Source organism: Capricornis sumatraensis, chromosome 12 (genome assembly GCF_032405125.1).
Source record: "Capricornis sumatraensis isolate serow.1 chromosome 12, serow.2, whole genome shotgun sequence".
Taxonomy (NCBI): Eukaryota; Metazoa; Chordata; class Mammalia; order Artiodactyla; family Bovidae; genus Capricornis; species Capricornis sumatraensis.
The window spans coordinates 15,594,919-15,620,746 of record NC_091080.1 but is presented as its reverse complement, the minus strand read 5'-3'; positions in this window follow the sequence as shown (position 1 = coordinate 15,620,746).

Sequence of the window (25,828 nt, the reverse complement as noted above, 5' to 3'; positions counted from 1 at the left end):
GGCTGAAAGCCAGGGGCAGGGGGTTTAAATCAAAACTTGAGAACATCAGAGAACTCCTAATTCCCTCGAATTAGTAGACAAGAGTAGACAATTAGTAGACAAGAGTTCATCCAAAAATCTCCATACCAAAACTGAAACCAAGCTCCACCCAAGAGCCAGCAGGATCCAGTGAAAGACATACCATGCTAATTCTCCAACAGAGCCAGAACACAACATTGAGCATTAAATGGCAGGCTGCCTAAAGCCATGCCAAACCAACAGACACTTCAAAACTCACTACTGGACATTTCATTGCACTCCAGAGAGAAGAGATCCAGCTCCACCACCAGAACTCAGACACCAGCTCCTCTAACCAGGAAACCTTGACAAGCCACTAGTCAGACCCCACCTACAGGGAGCAACTCCACATTATAGAAGAGCCACGAACATCCAGCCTACAGAATGGGCACCCCAAACACAGCAATCTAATAAAAATGAAAGGCAGAGAAATATCCAGCTGGTAAAGGAATATGATAAATACCCATGAAACCAAACAAAAGAGGAGGAGATAGGAAATCCATCTGAAAAAGAATTAAAAAAAAAAAAAAAAGTGAAAATTATCCAAAATCTTGAAAACAAAACAGAGTTACAGATAAGCAGATTAGAAGCAAGGATTGAAAAGATATAAGAAATGTTTAACAAGGACCTAGAAGAAATAAAGGAGAGTCAATCAATAATGAATAATGTAATAACTGAGATCAAAAACACTCTGAAAGGAACCAACAATAAAATAATTTAAGCAGTGAGAGGATAAGCGAGGTATTAGATAGAATGGTAGAAATAAATTAAGCAGAGAGGAAAAAAGATTTAAAAAAATTAAAAGAAATAAGGACAACCTCATAGGCCCCTGGGACAAAGTTAAACATCCCAACATTCAAATCATAGGAGTCTCAGAAGAAGAAGACAAAAAGAAAGGCCATGAGAAAACACTTGAGGAGATAATAGTTGAAAACTTCCCTAAAATGGAGAAGGAAATAGCCTCCCAAGTCCAAGAAACTCAGAGAGTCCCAAACAGTATAAATCCAAGATGAAACATCCCAATAAACATATTAATCAAACTAATGAAGATCAAACACAAAGAACAAATATTAAAAACAGCAAGGGAAAAGCAACAAATAACACACAAGGGGATCACCATAAGGATAAAAGCTGATTTTTCAATAGAAACTCATCAAGCCAGAAGGGAATGGCAGGACATACTTAGAGTGATGAAAGAGCAAAACCTACAACCCAGATTATTCTATCCAGCAAAGATCTCATTCAGATATGAAGGAGAAATCAGAAGCTTTACAGACAAACAAAAGCTGAGAGAATTCAGCACCGCCAAACCAGCTTTTCAACAAATGTGAAAGGATCTTCTTTAGACAGGAAAGACAGAAAAGGTTTATAAAATCAAACACAAAATAATAAAGTAAATGGCAACGGGATCATACATATCAATAATTGCCTTAAATGTAAATGAGTTGAATGCTATCTGAATGGATATAAAAATATGATCCCATATGCTGTCTTCAAGAGACCCACCTCAAACCAAGGGACACATACAGACTGAAAGTGCAGGGCAGGAAAAAGATACTTCGTGCAAATGGAGACCAAAAGATATCAGGAGTAGCAATACTCATAACAGATAAAATACACTTTGAAAAAAAGACCGTGAAAAGAGATAAAGAAGGATGCTACATAATGATCAAAGGATCAATCCACGAAGAAGATATAACAACTGTAAATATATGTGCACCCAACATAGGATCAGCTCAATATGTAAGGCAAATGCTAACAAGTATGAAAGGGGAAATTAAGAGTAACACAATAATAGTGGGAGACTTTAATACCTCACTCACACCTATGGATAGATTGACCAAACAGAAAATTAGGAAGGAGACACAAATTATAAGTGATACAATGTACCAGTTAGACCTAACTGACACCTATAGGGCATTTCATCCCAAAACAAGAATTTCCACCCTTTTTTCAAGTGCACACAGAACCTTCTCCAGGATAGAGCTGATCCTGGGTCACAAATCTAGCCTTGGTAAATTAAAAAAATATATATATATATATCATTTCAAGTATCTTTCCTGATCAAATTGCTGTAAGATTAGATGTCAACTACTGGTTTTTCCAGTAGTCATGTATGGATGTGAGAGTTGGACTGGGAAGAAGACTGAGCACTGAAGAATTGATGCTTTTGAACTGTGGTGTTGGAGAAGACTCTTGAGAGTCCCTTGGACTGCAAGGAGATCCAACCAGTCCATTTTGAAGGAGATCAGTCCTGGGATTTATTTGGAAGGAATGATGCTAAAGCTGAAACTCCTTTACTTTGGCCACCACATGAGAAGAGTTGACTCATTGAAAAAGGCTCTGATGCTAGGAGGGATTGGGGGCAGGAGGAGAAGGGGACGATCAAGGATGAGATGGCTGGATGGCATCATGGCCTCGATGTACGTGAGTCTGAGTGAACTCTGGGAGTTGGTGATGGATAGGGAGGCCTGGCGTGCTGTGATTCATGGGTTGGAAAGAGTTGGACATGACTAAGTGACTGAACTGAATTGAACAGGTTAAAAGAAAGTATTAAAAATACAAACATGGAGGCTAAACTACACACTTGTGAATAACCAACAAATCATGGAAGAAATCAAAAAGAAAATCCAAATATGGATAGAGACAAATGAAAATAAAACACAACAACCCAAAACCTATGTGATTCGGTAAAAGCAGTGCTACAGAGAAAGTTCAGAGCATTACAAGATTATCTCAAGAAAAGAGAGAAACATCAAATAAATAGCCTAACTTTATGCCTAAGCAACTAGAAGAAGAAGAAATGAAGAACTTCAGGGTTAGTAGAAGGAAAGAAATTATAAAAATTAGAGCAGATAAATGAAAAATAAATAAAGGGGACTATAGCAAAAATTAGCAAAACTAAAAGCTGATTATTTCAAAAGATAAATAAAACAGACAAAGCATTAGCCAAATGCCTCAAGAAAAAAAAGGAGAAGAATAAAAGCAACAAAATTGGAAATGAAAATAGAGAAATCACAACAGACAGCATAGATATACTAAGGATCATAATAGACTACTATAAGCAACTATATGCCAATAAAATGGACAACCTCGTAGAAATGGACAAATTCTTAGAAACGTATAACTTTCCAAAACTGAACCAGGAAGAAACAGAAAATCTTAGAAGATACACCATGAGCATGGAAACTGAAACTGTAATAAAAAATCTTCCAACAAACAAAAGTCCAAGAGCACATGGCTTCACTGGTGAATTCTACCAAAAAATTTAGAGAAGAGTTAACACTTATCTTAGTCAAAGTCTTCCAGAAAATTACAGAGGAAGGTAAACGCCCAAACTCTTTCTATGAGGCCAAGATCACCCGAATATGAACACCAGACAAAGATGCCACATAAAAGAAAACTACAGGCCAATATCACTGATGAACATAGATGCAAAAATACTGAACAAAATTCTAGCAAATAGAATCCAACAGCATATTGAAAAGATCATACATCATGACCAAGAGGGCTTTATCCTGGAGATGCAAGGATTCTTCAATATTCACAAATCAATCAATATGATGCACCATATTAAAAAATTGAAGGATAAAAACCAGGTGATTATCACATAGATGCAGAGAAAGCCTTTGACAAAATATAACACTCATTTATGATATAAACTCTCCATAAAGCAGACAGAGAAGGAACATACCTCAACATAAAAACCATATATGATAAACCCACAGCAAACATTATCCTCAATGGCAAAAAAAAAAAAAAAAATTGAAAGCATTTCCCCTAAAGTCAGGAACAAGACAAAGGTGCCCACTCTCACCCCTACTTTTCAATATAGTTTTTGAAATTTTATCCACAACAATCAGAGAAGAAAAATAATTAAAAGAATCCAGACTGGAAAAGAAGAAGTAAAACTCTTATTGTTTGCAGATGACATGATCCTCTACATAGAAAACCCTAAAGACACCACTAGAAAATTACTATAGCTAATCAATGAATATAGTAAAAGTTGCAGGATATAAAATTAACACCAAAAAATCTCTTGAATTCCTATACACTAGCAATTAGAAAACAGAAAGAGAAATTAAGGAATCAATCTCATTCACCATTACAATGAAAAGAATAAGATACATAGGAATAAATTTACCTAATGGAACAAAACACCTACATATAGAAAATTATACAACACTGGTGAAGGAAAACAAAGATGAGACAAATGGAGAAATGTACCATGTTCATAGATCAGAAGAATCAATATAGTGAAAATGAGTATACTACCCAAAGCAATCTATAGATTCACTACAATCCCTATCAAGCTACCAATGATATTTTTCACACAACTTTAACAAATAATTTCACAGTTTGTATGGAAACACAAAAACCTCAAACAGCCAAAGCAATCTTGAGAAGAAGAATGGTACTGGAGGAATCACCCTTTCTGATTTCAGACTATACTACAAAGCTACAGTCATCAAGACAGTATGGTATTGGCACAAAGACAAAAATATAGATCAGTGTAACAAAATAGAATGGCCAGAGATGAATCTGCACACCTAAGATGGACATCTTATCTTTGACAAAAGAGGAAATACAATCGAGAAAAGACAATCGCTTTAACAAGTGGTGCTGGGAAAACTGATCAACCACCTTTAAAGAATTAAACTAGAACACTTTCTAACACCATACACAAAAATAAACTCAAAATGGATTAAAGATCTAAATGTAAGAAAATGTAAAATATATGGAAAATATAAAAGTTTTATATTCCAGAAAATATAAAACTCCTAGAAGAAAGCATAGGCAAAACACTCTCTAACATAAATCACAAGACCCTCTATCACCCACCTCCCAGAGTGATGGAAATAAAAGCAAAAATTAAAAAAAATGTACCTAATTAAACTTAAAAGTTTTTCCACAATGAAGGAAATATAAGTAAGGTGAAAAGACAGCCTTAAGAATGGGAGAAAATAATAGCAAATGATGCAACTGGCAAGAATTCATCTCAAAAATATACTAGTAGCTAATGAAGTTAAATTCCAGAAAAATAAAAGATCCAATTAAAAATGGGCCAAAGAATTAAACAGATATTTCTTCAAAGACACACAGATGTCTAACAAACACAAGAAAAGATGCTCAACATCACTCATTATCAGAGAAATGCAAGTCAAAACCACAATGAGGTTCCATCTCTTGCAGATCCGTACAGCTGCCATCTAAATGTCTACAAACAAAAAAAGGTTGGAGAGGGTGTGGAGAAAATTGAATACTCTTACCCTGTTAGTGGTAATGCAAACCAGTGCAGCCCCTATGGAGAACAGCATGGAGATTCCTCACAAAACTGGAAATAGAACTGCCATATGACCCAGCAATCCCACTGCTGGGCATATACTTCAAAGAATTCAGAATTGAAAGAGACACATGTATCCCAATGTTCATTGCAGCATGGTTTACAATAGCTAGAACATGGAAAACCTAGATGCCCATTGGCAGACAAATGTATAAAAAAAATTGAGGTGCATATACAAAATGGAATACTACTCAGCTATTAATAAGAACACATTTGAATCAGTTCTAATAAGGTGGATGAAACTGGAGCCTATTATACAGAGTGAACTAGGTCAGAATGAAAAACACCAGTACAGTATGTAAAGCACATATATGGATTTTCAATGAATGTAAGAATTAAAGATTTTAAAATTAAAAAAAAATAAACAACAACAACAAAAATAAATAAAGAGAAGGGGACTAAGGCTTAAAAAAAAAAAAGAAATATTTCTGTTCTATGATAGCAATAAAAGATATTGAAATTAGAATGGTGAGGTCCTAAATGTGAGCCATAAACGAAGTTATTTCTATTTTATTCGAAATGATCTGAATATTTCTTCTTTCTTTGTAATCTAATAAAATATTTGTTAACAGGCCAAAAAAAAAAAATAAAGATGGTAACAATTACCTTATATGCAAGATAGCAAAAGAGACACAGATTAAAAGAAACAAACAAACAAACAAACAAAAAAGTCTTTTGGACTCTGTGGGAAAAGGTGAGGGTGGGATGATTTGAGATAATAGCATGTATTACCACGTATATTACCATATGTGAAATAGATGACCAGTCCATATTCAATGAATGAAACAGGGAACTCAAAGCCAGGGCACTGGGACAACCCAGAAGCGTGGGATGGGGAGGGAGGTGGGTTGAGGGTTTGGGACATGGGCCACATGTACACCCGTGGCTGATTCATGTCAATGTATGGCAAAAGCCACCACAATATGGTAAAATAATTACCCTCCAATTAAAGTAAATACATTAATAAAAAATACATGTCATAGTTACAAGACACAATTATAAATGCTTGAAAAATACAACTATAACAATAAAGACTCCAATATCAAATTGAATTTATTGTTTATCTTTTCTTTGTGCCATCAAAGCAGTAGCATTTCCTAATATAGCTTACAGTGAGGTCATTATTAAATTAAAAAAAAAGGTCCAGATGCTAGGACAGATTGAGGGCAAGAAGAGAAGGGTATTTCAGAGGATGAGATGGTTGGATTGCATCACTGACTCAATGGAAATTAGTTTGAGAAAAATGAGGGAGATAGTGAAGGACAGGAAGCCTGGTGTGTGGCAGTCCCATGAGGTCGCAGAGTCAGAGCTGACTTAGTGACTGCACAACAACTCCTTCTTGATATAACAGGCATTATATTAACTATTTAGACCAAGTTGATATATATACAAATGTACACAGACAGATTTCCTAAAGTAAATACTACTTTTTCATGTGAAAACACTTATACTCTGACTTCAGTTGTTACTTCTTAGGAAGTTCTACATCAACACATTTTTATACTCTATGGTGACCAACTACTTACAGATTTGCAGAACAACTTGTTCTCTTTCATAATTGTAGACAAATTTCTCTCCCCCCACTTTTGTTTTAAGAAAAATGCTTTTTTCTACATGCCATATACTCATTCATCCTATAAAATCCAGACTAATCAATATGTCACCTATGAAGATATCTCTGACTTTCCTTAATACCTTAACTCAATCCTCTGTTAGATCTAATCTTTTCTAAAGAATTTCTATTGGGTAGTGTGCATGTGTGTGTGCACCAGTGTGTGTGTCTGTGAGTGAGTGTGTATATAAAATTGAATTACTAGAGAGCATTATCACTTCTTTATTCATCTTATTTTTAATTGTAGTTGGTCTACGGTACTATATTAATTTCAGGTGTACACTATAGTGATTCAATACTTTTATAGTCTATACTCCATTTAAAATTTTTACAAAATAATGGATGCATTTTTGTGTGCTGTACAATATATTTTTGTTGCTTATTTATTTTATATAGTTGCTTGTATCTCTTAATTCCTTACCTGTATGAAGCCCCTCTCCCCATTTTTCTTCTCACTGGTAACCACCAGTTTGGTTTCTGTGAGACTATTTCCATATTCATTTGCTTTATTTTTTTGACTCTACATATGTGACACTTTGAAGTTGTTGTCTTTGTCAGACTTATTTCACTATGCATACTACCTTCCAAGTCCATCCATGTCATTGAAAATGATAGAATTTCATTCTTTTCATGGCAGATAACTATTCTTTTGTGTGTATATCACATCTCCTTTATTCATTCTTATGTTGATGGACACTTGGGTTGCTTCCATATCATGTCTGCATCAAATATTGCTGCTGTGAACATAGGAGTGTGTGTATCTTCACAAATTATTGTTTTAGTTTTCTTCATTTATTAGTTCTTATAGCTTTTTGGTAGAGACTCAGAATTTTCTATATATAGCATCATGACATCTACAAATAGAATCAGTTTTACTTCTCACTTCCAATTTGGATGTCTTTGTTTCTTCTTCTGATTGCTATAGCTCAGATATTCAAAGCCAAAAATGCTAAATAAAACTGGTGAAAATGAGCAAATTTGTCTTGTTTCTGATTTCAGAGGAAAGGGTTTCAATTTTTAATCTTTCAGTATGATGTTAATTGTGATTTGTTATGAAAGTGAAAATGAAGTCACTCGGCCATGTCTGACTCTTTGCAACCCCATGGGCTGTAGCCTACCACACTCCATCCATGGGATTTCCAGGAAAGAGTACTGGAGTGGGTTGTGATTTCCTTTTCCAGAGGATCTTCCCAACCCAGGGATTGAACCCGGGTCTCCCTCATTGTAGGCAGACGTTTTACCGTCTGAGCCACCAGGGAAGATTGTCATCAGTTCAGTTTAGTTCAGTCGCTCAGTCGTGTCCAACTCTTTGTGACCCCATGAATTGCAGCACGCCAGGCCTCCCTGTCCAACACCATCTCCCAGAGTTCACTCAGACTCACGCCCATCGAGTCAGTGATGCCATCCAGTCATCTCATCCTCAGTCATCCCCTTCTCTTCCCGCCTCCAATCCCTCCCAGCATCAGAGTTTTTCGAATGAGACAACTCTTCACATGAGGTGGCCAAAGTACTGGAGTTTCAGCTTCAGCATCATTCCTTCCAAAGAAATCCCAGGGCTGATCTTCAGAATGGACTTGTTGGATCTCCTTACAGTTCAAGGAACTCTCAAGAGTCTTCTCCAACACCACAGTTCAAAAGCATCAATTCTTCGGCACTCAGCGTTCTTCCCAGTCCAACTCTCACATCCATACATGACCACTGGAAAAGCCATAGCCTTCACTAGACAGACCTTTGTTGACAAAGCAATGTCTCTGCTTTTGAATATGCTATCTAAGTTGGTCATAATTTTTCTTCCAAGGAGTAAGTGTCTTTTAATTTCATGGCTACAGTCACCACCTGCAGTGATTTTGGAGCCCAAAAAAATAAATTCTGATACTGTTTCCACTGTTTCCATATCTATTTCCCATAAAGTGATGGGACCAGATGCCATGATCTTCGTTTTCTGTGTTGAGCCTTAAGTCAACTTTTTCACTCTCCACTTTCACTTTCATCAAGAGGGTTTTTAGTTCCTCTTCACTTTCTGCCATAAGGGTGGTGTCATCTGCATATCTGAGGTGATTGATATTTCTCCTGGCAATCTTGATTCCAGCTTGTGCTTCTTCCAGCCCAGCGTTTCTCATAATGTACTCTGCATAGAAGTTAAATAAGAAGGGTGACAATATACAGCCTTGACGTACTCCTTTTCTTATTTGGAACCAGTCTGTCATTCCATGTCCAGTTCTAACTGTTGCTTCCTGACCTGCATATAGGTTTTTCAAGAGGCAGATCAGTTGGTCTGGTATCCCTATCTCTTTCAGAATTTTCCAGTTTATTGTGATCCACAGAGTCAAAGGCTTTGGCATAGGCAATAAAGCAGAAATAGATGTTTTTCTGGAACTCTCTTTCTTTTTTCTTGATCCAGCAGATGTTGGCAATTTGATCTCTGGTTCCTCTGCCTTTTCTAAAACCAGCTTGAACATCAGGAAGTTCACAGTTCAAATATTGCTGAAGCCTGTCTTGGAGAATTTTGAGCATTACTTTACTAGCATGTGAGATGAGTGCAATTGTGAGGTAGTTTGAGCATTCTTTGGTATTGCCTTTCTTTGGGAGATTGTCATAAATGGTCTTTATTATGTTGAGATATGCTCCCTCTATACCAACTTAGGGGCTTCCCTGATAGCTCAGCAGGTAAAGAATATGCTTGCTAATGCAGGAGCTGCAGGAGATGTAGGTTTCATCCTGGGTCAGAAAAATTTGGAGGAGGAAATGGCAACCCACTCCAGTATTATTGTCTGAAAAATATGGACAGAGGAACCTGGGAAACTACAGTCCATAGGGTTGCAAAGAATCAAAAAGACTGAGCACATATCAACTTTGATGAGAATTTTTAACATGAATGAATGTTGGATTTTGTCAAAAGATTTTCTTCCACCCATTGAGATGACTATGTGATTTTGTCCTTTCTTTTGTTAATGGAAGATATCACATTGATTGACTTGAAAATATTAAATCATTCTTGGATCTCTGCATAAATCCAGCATGATATGGTATATGATTCTTATTACATATTGTTGAATTTGATTTGCTTGTATTGTGTTAATTTTTGCTTCTGCATTCATCAGACATATTGATGTGTAATTTTAATTTTGGAGTTTTTTTGTTTGTTGTTTGTTTGTTTGTTTTGGTTTGGGTAATAGGGAAACAACTAACTTGTAGAATAAATTTGAGAGGGCATTTTTCTCTTTAATGTCTTGGAAGAGTTTGAGAAGTATAGTCATTAGATCTTTATATGTTTGATAGAATTCCCCTGTGAAGCCATTCAGTCCTAGACTTTCATTTAATGAGAGGATTTTTTTTTTTATTTTACTTTTTGTTTTTATTTCAAATACATTTTCAGAATTACTGATTACTCTGTTTAGATTGTCTATTTCTTTCTGATTCAGCTTGCTGGTTGTATGTTTCTAGAAATGTGTCCATTTTCTAAACTGACTAACCTATTGGCAAATAACTTTATAGTATCCTCATGACTTCTTGTATCTCTGTATTATTGGTTGTTATTTCACCTCTGCCATTTCTTATTTTATTTGTATCCTTTCTCTTTGCTTCTTGATAACCTGGACCAAAGTTTCATTTGTCTTGTTATTTAGGACCACTGCTTCCTTATTGACTTTCCATTTAGACAATCTGCTCATTGATGTGATTGAGGTGTTAAAATCTCCTTCTATTACTGTATTATTGTCACTTTCTTCCTTTATGTCTGTTAATATTTGCATTACATGTTTACGTGCTCCTGTATTAGATGCATGTATGATGAGTGTAATGTCTTTGTCTTTTATTAATCCCTTTATCATTATAGGATGTCCTTTTTTGTTCTAGGCTTTTTTTTAAAGCCTTTATTGTCTGATATGAGTATTTTTACCCTAGCTTTCTGCTACTTTTATTTGCATAAAGTGTCTGTTTCCATCCTCTGATTTTCTGTCTGTGAATGTATCCTGTAAGTAGTATATAGGTGGGTAACTTGATTTTTTTTTTTTTTAATCTGATCAGCCACCCTATGTCTTAGGGTGGAGCATTTAATCCATCAATATATAAAATAATTAGTAACAGGTATGTCCTATTGTCATTTTATTACTTGATATCCCACTGTTTTTGAAATTCTTTGTTTTTTTTTTTTCTTTTTTAAAATTTCTTCCCTTGTGGTTTGATGATTTTGATAGTGGTATACCTCTATTCCTTTCTCTATGGTTTTTGTGTATCAGTTACAGTTTTTGTTTTTGTTTTTTTTTTGATTTATGGTTACCATGGTGTTTATATCTGATTGTATAATTTTTAATATTAGATCTTTCAAATCACCTGTGATATTTTGTATAATCTAATCTGCTGCTCATTCATTTCAGAGTTTTTTTTTTTTTTCTTAGTTAGTGTATTCTTCAGTTCTGAGTGGTTCTTTTTTAAATATTTTTAGTTTCTTGTTAAAATTCTCACTGTGTACATCTATCTATTCTTGTCCCTAACTCAGTTAACATTCTTATTACAAATACTTTTAACTCTTTATCTGGAGAATTGTTCATTCTTGTTTCATTAGGTAATTTTTCAGGGATTTTCTCTCATTTTTTTAATTGAAAGTAATACCTGTCTTCTCATTTTGGTTAACGTTTCTTATCTCTATGAAATTAGATAAAAGAGTTACCTATTGTGGTCGTGAAAAAGCTTCTTTATGTAGGAGTGTCCCTGTACCATCTGCAAATGCCCGCTGCCTTTGATGAGAGAGCTGCATCTGACATGAACAGGGAGTCAAGCCTTTCCTTGGGGTGTGACATCAGCTGTCTTCTTGATAGGAGATAGGGCTGGAGATGCAGGAACTAGGATCAGATTCAAATGTGAGCTGGGATTCTCTTCTAAACTGGCTGTCACTGTCCTATTGGGGTCTGAGTTGGTTCCCACGTGGCTGGAGCAGAAGTCCTTAGACTTGGTTCAAGCCAGGTCTGCTCTCTTAAATGTGTGCTTCCTCCCCTCTTATCATCAGCACTCTTACCCTAGAGGGGAGTAGTACTGGAGAAAGATAGGCTTATGTAATCACTTGGCATGGGTTAGGGCATGAAAGTGAAAGTCGCTCAGTCCTGTCTGACCCCATGGACTGTAGCTTGTCAGGCTCCTATGTCCATGGAATTCTCCAGGCAGTTCTACTGGAGTGGTTAGCCTATCCCTTCTCCAGGGGATCTTCCCAACCTCAGGATCCAACCCAGTTCTCCTGCATTGCAGATGGATTCTTTCACTGTCTGATCTGAACCACCAGGGAAGTGCAGGAATACTGGAGTGGGTAGCCTATCCCTTCTCCAGGGGATCTTCCTGACCCAGGAATCTAACCAGGGTCTCCTGCATTGCAGGCAGATTCTTTACCAGCTGAGTAAACACGGAAGCCACAGTTAGGGCATGAACTATTGCTCTCAGCCACAGATGGACCACTTCCTAAGCATTGCCCTTGTAAGAGCCAGTAATGGCTGCTCCTGCTCTGTACAGATGCTGCTTCAGGCTGAGCTGCTTGTCTCACAGTAGAGGTTCTTTTTGATTGTAGCAGCCTTTGATCCCATGTGGAAATGCTTTGTGAAGCAAGTGCTGCAGGAATGGTCACTTGATTCAGGTTGGGCTCAGGAGGGGCAATCATGGGAAGCTGGCCAGTCACCTCTGTGAAGTTATGACCCACACTCTCTACCCTGTTTTGAGAGTAATCAAGCATATTTGCAAACTGCCCCAGTAAAATCCTGGCTTCTCACAACCCTCTTGTTAGTCCCACAAGTCCTGCACACAATTAAGAGGATTTGTCTTCCTCATGTTGGATCCCAGAGTGAAAAGTGAATGTGAAAGTTGCTCAGTGTGTCTGACTCTTTGTGACCCCATGGACTACACAGTCCACGGAATTCTTTAGGCTAGAATGCTGGAGTGGGAAGCCTTTCCCTTCTCCAGGGGATTGTCCCAACCCTGGGACAGAAACCAGGACCTCAGGGTGTGAACACTTAATATCGGTGTCAAATGGCTTTTTCCCCATGGATAATCTTCACCTATGTAGTCTTCCTTCACTTCTGAGTCCCTTCCTGGAGTCAGAAGTCCCCACCTTACTGCTTCTCTTCCCATCCTACCTAATTTTGTATAGACTTTTTTCACAGCCTTAGATGTATGGTAGTCTTTTTTCCAGGCTTTAGTTAATTTTCCATGAGTGTTGTTCCACATGCGTATGTATTTTTAATGTGTTTGTAGGGGAGACAAATTCCATTTCCTCCTACTCTGCCATCTTAATCCCTAGTTGGCCCCTATAAAAGGTTTCATAACCAGAGAGTCCATAATCAATATTTGTTTATTATTATTATTTTAAAGTGCCTCTGCTCTATCTGTACTAAATCATTGTCTAGGATAATGAAAGAGTTAAACCATTTCCCAAGTATCTAACATAATATCTGAGTCCAAATTTTAGTTTTGGAGATGCTAGAGAAATTCAGCAATTAAAAACTACAGAAGTTTTTGCAGATTAAAAAAATGGTGTTTTAGAATTAGTAAGTTTAGCAAAGTTTAACAATTTGTGAGATTAATATACAATATTTTGAATATTTTAGACCTTTTATCACACTCTGCTTTCTTTAACAAGACTTTATAAAGTAATGCCTTGTAATATTGCTGTAATAATTCATAGTGTTATCTCTAGCACCCAATATGCAAGAAACTAAATAAGAAAATAGGTGAATAGAATAGGATGATAAATAATGTTTTTTGAAGAATTTATATCTTCTGAAATTTATTAAAGACCTATTTTGTAGTAAATAAATAGAATAGATCAATTGGGATCTCATTATATTTTAATGATAGTTGTTTTAAATGTGTACTGCTATATTTCAATTCATTATATCTAAATATTACCTCTGTAATATGTTTGGAAATCGACATGTGAGGCCTCCAATGTTGTTTTCTTCTTCAAGATTTCTTTAGCTCACCAGGGTCCTTGTGATTCCGTATGTATTTTAGGATGGTTCTTTTGTACTTCTCAAAAAATGACATTAAGCTTTTGATAGGGAGTTCAGTGAATCTATAGACTACTTTTTGGGATTCTAAATATTTTAACAATATTGTCTTCCAATCCATCAGCCTGGGATGTCTTTCCATTCACTTGTGTCTTTTAAAAATTTCTTTCAGTAACATTTTGTAATTTTCAGTATACAATTTATTCACTTTCTTAGTTAAGCTTTTTCCAAAGTATTTTATTCTTTGTGTGTGTGTTATTGCAAAGGGGGCTATTTTATTAATCTGCTTTCAGATTGTTCATTGTAAGTGTATAGATATGTAACTGATATTAGTATGTGGTGACTTGGTGTTTTTCAACTTTGCTGCATTTGTTTATAAGTTATAGAAGCTTCTTCTAGAATTTTTTAAATTTCCTACATATGAAATTATGTCATCTGTGAACTGAGACACTATTTTTTCTCCCTTTACAATCTGAAGGCTTGTTATTTTACCTCTCTAGTTGTTCTGGCTAAGAATTCCAGTATTATACTGAACAGAAGTACTAAGAATGGCATTCTTGTCTTGTTCCCAATGTGAGATGAAAAACTTTCAGCTTTTTACTGTTAAAGTTACAGTTTTTATTTGGGGACATTTCATTATGGCCTTCATAATGTTAAGGTAATTTTCACCTATCTCTAGTTTGTTGGATTTTTTTTTTCCTAATATATAATGAAGGGATACAAAACTTTGTTAAATGCTTTTTATGCATTACTTCAGATGATATTGTTTTGTCCTTCTTTCTGTCAATGTAATATATTATATCATATATTTCCACATGTCAATCATGGCTTTTTAAAGTCACTTAGAATTTAGACCCTTGCTTCACATAGGACCTTATAGTTATGAATCTCGGGAAATGTTCTAATTATCTGAAATCTGTATTACACAGCTAGGTAATTAAAATAACTTGCATTTTAAATTTTATACCCTTCTACTTATCTTTAATCTCATTCCTATTCATTTTCTATAATATAATATTTAGAAAATTTGAATATACTCTTTACTTGTACAGAGATAAGATTTACATGTTGGAGTATATTTCTATAAGACTCAATTACTATTAAAGAATAATCTCTAACACTACATATAAAAATAAAATAAGAAAGTATTAAAGACATAAATATATTAAAGACCAGATACTACAAATTTCTTAGAAGAAAACAGGGGTATAACACATTTTCACATATATTGGAGCAATATTTTTTTGAATTTGTCACCTAAAGCATGGGAAATTAAAGGGGAAAAAATGAACACATAAACCTATTTAAACTTTAAAACTTTTGCACAGGAAAGGAAACTACAAACAAAAGACAACTGATTAAAGGGAATATATTTGCAAATAATATGCCTGATAAGGGATTAGTATTCAATACATATGAAGAGCCCATTCAAGTAAACATCAAAAAACAACCTGATTAAAAATGGGTAGAAGACGTGAATAGATATTTTTCCAAGAAGACATACAGATGGCCAACAGACATAGAAAAAGATGTTATATATATATATATATATATATATATATATATATATATATATATCAGACATACAAAAAGATAGCTTTCAGAGAAATGCAAATTAAAACACATTGAGATATCATCTCAAAACTCTGAGAACAGCTATCACCAGAAATAATACAGTAAATGTTGGTGAGGATGCAGAGAAAAGAGTACACTTGCATACAATATTGATGAGAATGTAAATTAGTGCAGACGCTATGGAAAACAGTATGGAGTTTCCTGAAAAGCTAAAACTATAACTACCAAATGATTCAGAAATTTCATTGGGTATATATACAAAGAAAGAAAACACACTAATTTGCATGCACCTTAATGTTCATAGTAACATTTTTTACAATTGCCAAGGTATGGAAGCAACCTGTGCCCATCAACAGATGCATGGATAAAGATGTGATATATGTATGTGTGTGTGTATACACACACACACACACACACACACACACATATATATATTTCAGGTTGCTGTGTCCACAGGATTTCCCAGGCAAGAATACTGAATGGTTTGCAACTTCCTTCTCCAGGAGACCTTCCTGATGCAGGGATTGAACCATCATCTACATTGGCAGGTAGATTCTTAACCACTGAGCCATCAGGAAAGCCCTACCTCAGTGTTCATTCTTAGTGCTACTTATAAGCTTAAAATGTGAAAAATTAACCCTTTAATATTTTTTCTTGATATTATTTTAATTATAAAAAGTTCACTAAATTTTATATTGTCTTAGAACAAAGACATCTCATGTGAAGAGCTGACTCATTGGAAAAGACTCTGATGCTGAGAGGGATTAGGGGCAGGAGGAGTAGGGGATGACAGAGGATGAGATGGCTGGATGGCATCACCAACTCGATAGACGTGAGTTTGGGTGAACTCCGGGAGTTGGTGATGGACAGGGAGGCCTGGTGTGCTGTGATTCATGGGGTGGCAAAGAGTCAGACACGACTGAGTGATTGAACTGAACTGAACTGAGAACCAAGACATAGATTTGAAAATGAAATGCTCATGCTTGATAAGTCACTTCAATCTTCTCTGCCTCTTTGTGACCCTATTTTCTATACCCCACCAGGCTCCTCTGTCCTTATAATTCTCCAGGCAAGAATACTGGAGTGAGTTGCTGTGGCCTCCTCCAATGGATCTTCCCAACCCAGGGAACCTGTTATGTCTATCTGCATTGGCAGGAAGTTTTTTTTTTTTTTTTTTTTTTTTTTTTAACCACCAGAATCACCTGAATATGCAAAAAAAGAGTACAAAAATCTATGTTTTATTATTGAATATACAATGAATATTTCTGAAAACAAATATAGAAATGTATTACATTTTCTTTTGTGAATAAAACATTTATCATTAAACAAATAAAGGTTATGCATGAGTTTTTCTATTGCTTGGGAAATTTAACATAAGAAAAGTAAATAGCACTTAGAATCAAGAATAACAAAAATTTATTAGCTATTGAAGATTATTTGAAGTGTAGAACTCACACTGTTTTGATATTTTTTTTTAACTGCATTCTTAGATAGATCACTTCTTTCTTGAATCACTTAATGCCAAGTCACTTGTGATTTTTCTTTCTTATGGACATCTGCTTCTATAAAACAAAGTCAAGCAAAAAAATATACTTCTTTGTTATCATTTCACAATGTTGTCCATATGCTTGCAATAACACTCAAATAGCCATAAGTTAAATCTACTTACATGAAGATAGCATATTATAACTTATGAATCTGACCTCATCAAAGTTCTCCTAATCAGAAAATCTTCATCTGTATTTTCAGAAAACCACACTAGTAATTTTCAATTTTAAATTCAACAGTATAATAATTGAGGGGTCTTTTTCAGGTAAGGTAATAAATTTGGAAAACTCAACAGTAGCCACAGGACAGGAAAAGGTCCGTTTTCATTACAATCCCAAAGAAAGGCAATGCCAAAGAATGCTCAGACTACTGCACAATTGCACTCATCTCACACGCTAGTAAAATAATGCTCAAAATTCTCCAAGCCCAGGCTTCAGAAATACATGAAAGGTGAACTTCCTGATGTTCAAGCTATTTTACAAAAGGCAGAGGAACCAGAGATCAAATTGCCAATGTCTCCTGGATCATGGAAAAAGCAAGAGAGTTCCAGAAAAACATATATTTCTGCTTTATTGACTATGCCAAAGCCTTTGACTGTGTGGATCACAATAAATTGTGGAAAATTCTGAAAGAGATGGGAATACCAGACTACCTGATCTGCCTCTTGAGAAACCTATATGCAGGTCAGGAAACAACAGTTAGAACTGGACATGGAACAACAGACTGGTTCCAAATAGAAAAACCAGTACGTCAAGGCTGTAGATTGTCACTCTGCTTATTTAACTTATATACAGAGTACATCATGAGAAATGCTGGGCTGGATGAAGCACAAGCTGGAATCAAGATTGCCAGGAGAAATATCAATAACCTCAGATATGCAGATGACACCACTCTTACGGCAGAAAGTGAAGAACTAAAAAGCCTCTTGATGAAAGTGAAAGAGAAGAGTGAAAAAGTTGGCTTAAAGCTCAACATTCAGAAAAAGAAGATCATGGCATCCGGTCCCATCACTTTATGGGAAATAGATGGGGAAGAGTGGAAACAGTTTTCAGACTTTATTTTTTGAGGCTCCAAAATCACTGCAGATGGTGATTGCAGCCATGGAATTAAAAGACGCTTACTCCTTGGAAGGAATGTTATGACCAACCTAGATAGCATATTCAAAAGCAGAGACATTACTTTGTCAACAAAGGTCCATCTAGTCAAGGCTATGGTTTTTCCAGTGGTCATGTATGGATGTGATAGTTGGACTGTGAAGAAAGTTGAGCACCTAAGAATTGATACTTTTGAACTGTGGTGTTGGAGAAGACTCTTGAGAGTCCCTTGGACTGCAAGGAAATCCAACCAGTCCATTCTAAAGGTTATCGGTCCTGGGTGTTCTTTGGAAAAAATGATGCTAAAGCTGAAACTCTAGTACTTTGGCCACCTCATGAGAAAAGTTGACTCATTGGAAAGTCTCTGATGACAGGAGGGATTGGGTACAGGAGGAGTAGGGGACGACAGAGGATGAGATGGCTAGATGGAATCACCGACTCGATGGACATGAGTTTGAGTGACCTGCGGGAGTTGGTGATGGACAGGGAGGCCTGGCGTGCTTCAGTTCATGGGGTCGCAGAGTCAGACACTGCTGAGTGACTGAACTGAATAATGTATTAGAGCTAAAGTGACAGGGGCTTCCCAAGTGGCTCCAATAATAAAGAATCTGCCTTCCAATGCAGGTAGACAGATGTTGGTTCAATCTTTAGGTTGGGAAGATTCCAAGTAGGAAGGCATGGCAACCCATCCCAGTATTCTTGCCTGGAGAATCCTATGGACAGAGGAGCTTGGTGGACTATGGTCCATAGTGTCACAAAGATTCAGACAAGATTGAAGCAACTTAGCTCGCAAAGTGATATTATTATTTCTCCACTTGTTTGTCCTTTTTAAATGAAATTAAGTTCAGGAAATGTCATAGTTCTTAGGCTTCTGGTAAATATAAAGAACAATGGAAAACTTAAGAAAATCCAAACAGGTTTAGAGTTTTCATAGACTGAATTATTTTTCAGTTGAGAATAAACTAAAACTTGCAGTGATTGAAAGTTCATAAAAATTATATTTATTTTGCCATGCATTATTTAAAGATTAAAAAAAAAAATCTTGTTCAAGATTTTTGGTTTAGGATACTTGGACCTTTATAATACAAATAGCTAAATTAATGGATATCATGTAGAAAATCTAAGCTTCTTCTTTCTGTTTTTAATTGTTAAAGTAAGGAAAAATGCACCAAATTCTTCAAGATTTGTAGTCAAAGAAGCCATTAGACTTTCCCCAGGGGGTGGGGGGTGGGGAATATCTACATGCCACTTCTGTCACAAGTTCATGCCCTCCAGCTATCTCATCTTCTGTTGTCCCCGTCTCCTCCTGCCTTCAATTTTGCCCAGGATCAGGGTCTTTTCCAATGAGTCAGCTCTTTGCATCAGGTGGCCAAAGTATTTGAGCTTCAACTTCAACATCAGTCCTCCCAAAGAACATTCAGGACTGATTTCCTTTAGGATGGACTGATTGGATCTCCTTGCTGTCCAAGGGACTCTCAAGAGTCTTCTCTAACATCACAGTTCAAAAGTATTAATTATTTGATGCTCAGCTTTCTTTATGGTCAAACTCTCACATCCATACATGACTACTGGAAAAACCAAAGCTTTGATTAGACTTCTGTCATAGGGCAGTTTGATTTTGCCACCTCAAACCCACTGCTTCCTCATTAAAGATAATAGTTCCTCATCTTACACACAGACCTAATAATCAAGTGAATAGCATCACCAAAACCACAGTTCACCTTAAAAATGTGTTGTGTTATTTTGTAATTTCATTAAATTAGAGTAATATTTAAGGACTTTGAATAGGAAAGATTATTCATATTAGAATGCCTTTTCTCATACCCTTAGTGAGTCAAAAAATATAATACTCCCTGGGTTACATGAGCCAAGCCCATCCTCCACACTCATCATTAATAGCTCCTGCATTTCACAGTTTCCAGAGGCAGTATGTCAGGCTACATCAGCCGCACAAAGATTGTCAAAAGGAAAAGCCCTTAGTATATTATATCTATAAAATATTTTATGAATAGGTTCAAACTTCTTTAATAATCTATACTGAGGAGTTTCTGCCTACCTTTAAGTGACTACACTATATCATGTTAGACTTTACTATAAAAATCTGTATTATTTACATAGCAGAGCTGAATAGCCAAAGGTCAGAGAAAGAAAAATTTTAACTCTGTCACATTCTAAAGTAGCCAGAATTCTGTACGATCTTCTTTTTTTTTCTACCTAAAAATACCAACTTTTTTATGAATGCAACAGCATCTCTTTAATTCATTCATCTCTAAGCACAATCATATTACTTCATATATTATCAATTTCATGAACAATGATTCTAGTAGTTAACATATTCTTTCATGTCAAATCAAGTTCCTATTCCTTTTTTTTTTTTTGATCCCACAGTAAAGAGCAAAGTTAGTTGCTACATTTGATTTTTGATAATATTTATGCAAACTGGGAGCCTCTCATTAAATTGTTTCAAATTTACCTTCCTGTAATTTCATATATCCCCACTTGTAACATTCTCTGACATTTAGGTAATAAGTATTATTGGTGATGTTGAGGGTGGTACTATTGTTGACAGTCATAATACAATCATGATGCCTTAAGTGATTTAACTTGCTTGATAAATAATCTGCTAAAATCAGGGTTATTATTTTTTACTCTACTTTATAACACTAATCTGATTTCTAACTGATATTTTCAAAATTTCTCATTCAAAAATTTTAATATTAATTACCTCTATTAATTTTACTCTGTATGATATGTCACCAATCTAAAATACAGAAACAATTGGTAACCTAACAATCTTCATTTGATATTTTAATGACTACCCACATATTGTTTTGCCATAACCATATAAATGAGCATCATATTTCATTTATTAACTATGTGACATCTTGAAAGTTCAATTATAACATGTACATGAAACTGTATAGAAAATTTTCAAGACATTATAAAAAAATTAAAGTTAAAACAAAGGTATAACAAAAGAGATTATATTAGTTAAATCTATTCCATCATCAAACAATGCTAATATATTCCTAATTTTCATTAAATCAGAATAATAGTTAAATGTCTCATGTAGAAAACATATTTTAGATATACATTTTTAAATTCAAATACTTGAAAAAAATGTAAGCACATAGTGGGAGCTATAATTTAAAAAATTATAATCATCAAGTTCTTGACCAATAAAAAATAATCATTGTATTTTGTTAGTGTTTGGTTTTGTCATAACATTTGGCTAGCAACAATATAGGGCTTCAATCCCATTATCTAAGAAAAAGCTCCACTTACATACTATTAAAGTGCTTTGCAAGTGGTTTCTCCACAGATAGTGTAAGTAGACTACTTTAGATAAATGTTCATTTTGCTCAAACAAAAAATAATGAGGTTTTATTGGTCCCTTTACACCTGGATATAGTCTAAAGAAAAGGCTGATCAGATTATTCTTGATAATGCAGTGATTTGTTACCTATTCTAACACCAATCAGTTTACAACAGCATTTTTTCCCTCACTCCTCTCCCTGGACTTGTATCCAAGACAATTGACAGATGTTCAGGGAAAGACTTAAACAGTTCATACTGGCATGAGGATTAACCTACAACAAAAGAAAAGTCTCTACTGTAGAAACAATGTAACTGTATAATATTCCTAATTCTGTTGAGACCTTTTTTAAGCCCTGTTTTGATGTCAGTTTATAGATGGCCTCATTTTAAACTCCATTCTTATCCTTTTAACAACAGTAGTAGAAAACATAAGTGATTATTGGGTTAGAAGAATGAAATATAAATATGTAGGAATAAATGTATTAGTGTTATATATTTACAAAATCTGACAGCTGAAAAAATACAATGCCCAATTCTGATTTACAAATGTGGGAGAGTCCACAAATACAGAAGAAAAAAATAAATCATATAAAAAGTTCAAAAATGAATAGTGTAGTTTAAAAGAAATGCACATATAAACAAGTTGAGTTCAAGAAAATTACTTGCAAATTATGTATTAATACATATTCAGAGATAGTCCAACTTTGAAAGCATTAGGAGAAACTACTTTAGCTGTACCTATGTGTCAACATTTATTAAGTAAAAGGCATAAGAATAAATGCAGAAAATTAAAGGATAAGTCAGAGATAGATTCTGAAGTCAAGTCCTTACAATATATCAATCTAATACAGCATTAGATTTGATTGGGCAAGGAATGTGTCAAGGCTCACCCTGCTTATTTAACTTATATGCAGAGTACCTCATGAGAAATGCTGGGCTGGATGAGGCACAAGCTGGAATCAAGATTGCCAGGAGAAATATCAATAACCTCAGATATGCAGATGATACCACCCTATGGCAGAAAGTGAAGAAGAACTGAAGAGCCTCTTGACGAGAGTGAAAAAGGAGAGTGAAAAAGTTGCCTTAAAGCCAACATCCAGAAAAGTAAGATCATGGCATCTGGTCCCATCACTTCATGGCAAATAGATAGGGAAACAGTGACAGACTATTTTCTTGGGCTCCAAAATCACTGCAGATAGTGACTGCAGCCATGAAGTTAAAAGATGCTTGCTCCTTGGAAGAAAAGCTATAGCCAACTAGACAGCATATTAAAAAGCAGAGACATTACTCTGCCAGCAAAGATCCATAGAGTCAAAGCTATTGGTTTTCCAGTAGTCATGTATGGATGTGAGAGTTGAAACATAAAGAAAGCTGAGCATCAAAGAATTGATGCTTTTGAACTGTGCTGTTGGAAAAGACTATTGAGAGTCCCTTGGGCAGCAGGGACATTCAACCAGTCAGTCCTAAAGGAAATTAGTCCGTTAGTGAATTAAAGGAAATTCACTGGAAGGACCTATGCTGAAGCGGAAATTCCAATCTTTTGCCCACCTGATTAGAATTGATTTATTGGAAAAGACCCTGACACTGGGCAAGACTGAAGGCAGAAGGAGAAGGGTATGACAGAGGATGAGATGGTTGGATGACATCACCAACTCAATGGACATGACTTTGAGCAAACTCTAGGAGTTTGTGAAGGACAGGGAAGCCTGACATGCTGCAATCCATGGAATCACAAAGAGTTGGACACGACTGAGAGATTGAACTGAACTGAATCTTTAGATTTATAAGGTAAGTACAAGTACAGTACAGATAACTGTACTAGGTAAAATAATGCAGTACACATAAAAATCACAATAAAGAAAGATGACACAGCAGAAAGACACTGACTCACCTCTCATGAGCACACCAAAATTATAACTATTTATAGAGCAGCAATCTATGAGAACAACTTGAGGACTAGCAGAAAATATTTTCTAAAACTAATGGTTAAAGGTAAGAATCACAATGAGGTGGGTAAGAGGGGCAGAGGCACATAACATCCAAGACCCATACTCTTGGTAGGCCACTTAAAAATGGGAAGGTAATCCCTTTTACAAAGAATCTCTAAATTTCCAAGGAGCGATAGTAATAAACCCCACATTAGGCTGCTTAATGCAGGGGTTCTATAACAGGAAAATGAGCCAACAGTTTTTATGTCTGGTTTTGAAAGTCAGTTGGGCTTGCATTCAGGAGAGTCAGAGGACTATAAAAAAAAGAGAGAGAGAGAGAGAGAGAGAGAGAGAGAGAGACTCCATTTTTAAAGGGTGCTAACACAATCTTACAATGCTTCAGGTCCCAGCACAGAGGAAGGAATTTAAAAAAAGCCTCAGTCAGAACTGATCTACTTGCGTATCTTAGAGAGCCTCCTGAAGAGGAAGGAAGCAACTGCAATTATTCCTGGGGACAAAGGTGCTGGCAGCAGTCATTTTGGGAGCTTTTTCTACCACTAATACACTGCTCTTAGCAAGTGATATTTTTGAAATTTTCTCTCTAATATATTAGAACTGGAAATTACCTACCCATAAACTGGCCAGCACAGTCCCAGGCCACCCTAGCCCCTGCACCCAGCCACCCTGGGATCAGATCTAACCTGACCCACTAGACCAGTAGAGCACCAGATCTCCCAGGCCACACAGCAAACTGGACCGGGCCCAGTCACGCATACTTGTGTACCCACAGTGCTCAATTATGATACAACAAAAGGTGCCCCATGTCCCCACATAGGATCACTCATACAACACATATCTCTGATAGTCAGAAGCAAACATACACTGAGCCCCATAAGATATTTTCTGTATAAGACTGCTCCAAGTTGGGACACATAACTGACATTTCTAAAACACAGGAAAAAACAAAAACAAAAAATTATAAATAGGCAAAATGAGAATACCAAGGAATAAGTTACACATTAAGGAAAAAGACAAAACCTCAGAAAAAGAGCTAAACAAAACAGCAATAAGTAAACTACTTGATAAATATTTAAAGCTGACAATAAAAATGTTTACCAAACATAGAGCAATAATGTATGAACACAGTGAGAATTACAACAATAAGAAAATATAAAGAAGAGTTGAAGTATGCAATCACTGAAATAAAAAATACCCTAGAAAGAATTAACAGTAGATTATAGAGGAATGTATCAGTAACTATGAGAGAGAGTAGTGGAAGTCACTCAAGCTGAAAAAAGAATTTTGAAAAATGAGACACCTTAAGAGACCTCTAAGACAAACAAGTAGACTAACATTTGTACTATAGGGGCCCCAGAACAGAGAAAGGGTTAAGAAATTATTTGAGGACAAAATAATGAAAATTTCCCTTACCTGGGAATAAAGATAAATATCCAGGTCTAGGAAACAGAGAGAATTGCAAACAACATGAAAACTCAAACAGATCCACACCAAGTCACATTGTAATTAAAGTGAGAAAAAATTAAGGATAAAGAGAATTTTAAAAGAAGAAAGAGAAAAAGCAACCAATTATACACAAGGTAACTTCTGTATGGCTGTTGGCCAACTTTTCAGCAGAAATTTTACAGACTAGAAGAGAGTGTAATGACATATTTAAAGCGATGAAAGGGAAAAAAAAAAAAAAAAAACTTACCATCCAGAATACCCTACCCAACAAGCTTATCATCCAGATTTGAAGATAAGGAGTTTTGTATATGTATATGTATATGTATATGTATATATATATATATATGCTAAGAGATTATCATCACTAAACTTGTTTTACAAGAAATATTAAATAGATTTCTTTAAGCAGAGGAGTCCACAAGTAGAAATATAAAAATCACAAAAGGAAAAGTATCATAAGTAAGGACAAACATACAGGCAAAAGTCTGATTGGTAAAGGTAGTAGATTAACCACTCTTAACATATAGGAGAAATATATTTTTTAAATGTAATAAAATTATCTATATACTCAATAGCTATTTAAGAAATATACAAAGTGCAAAAACAGATGTTAAATATTATTTTAAAAAATATTGAGTGGAGGCATAGGCAATTAAAACTCCAGAGTTACTGGTATGCCATTAAACTTAAGAAATCATCAACTTAAAATACTCACATATGTATGTATATAGGTAATTATATATGAACTTCATGGTAACCACAAATGAACAATCAATAACAGACACACGCATAGAAAAAGGAAAGAAATTCAAACATAAAGATAGTCATCAAATCAGTAGGGAATAGAGTAAAAGAGAAGAAAAGAATAATAAACAAATAAAAAAGCAAGAAAATGTTTA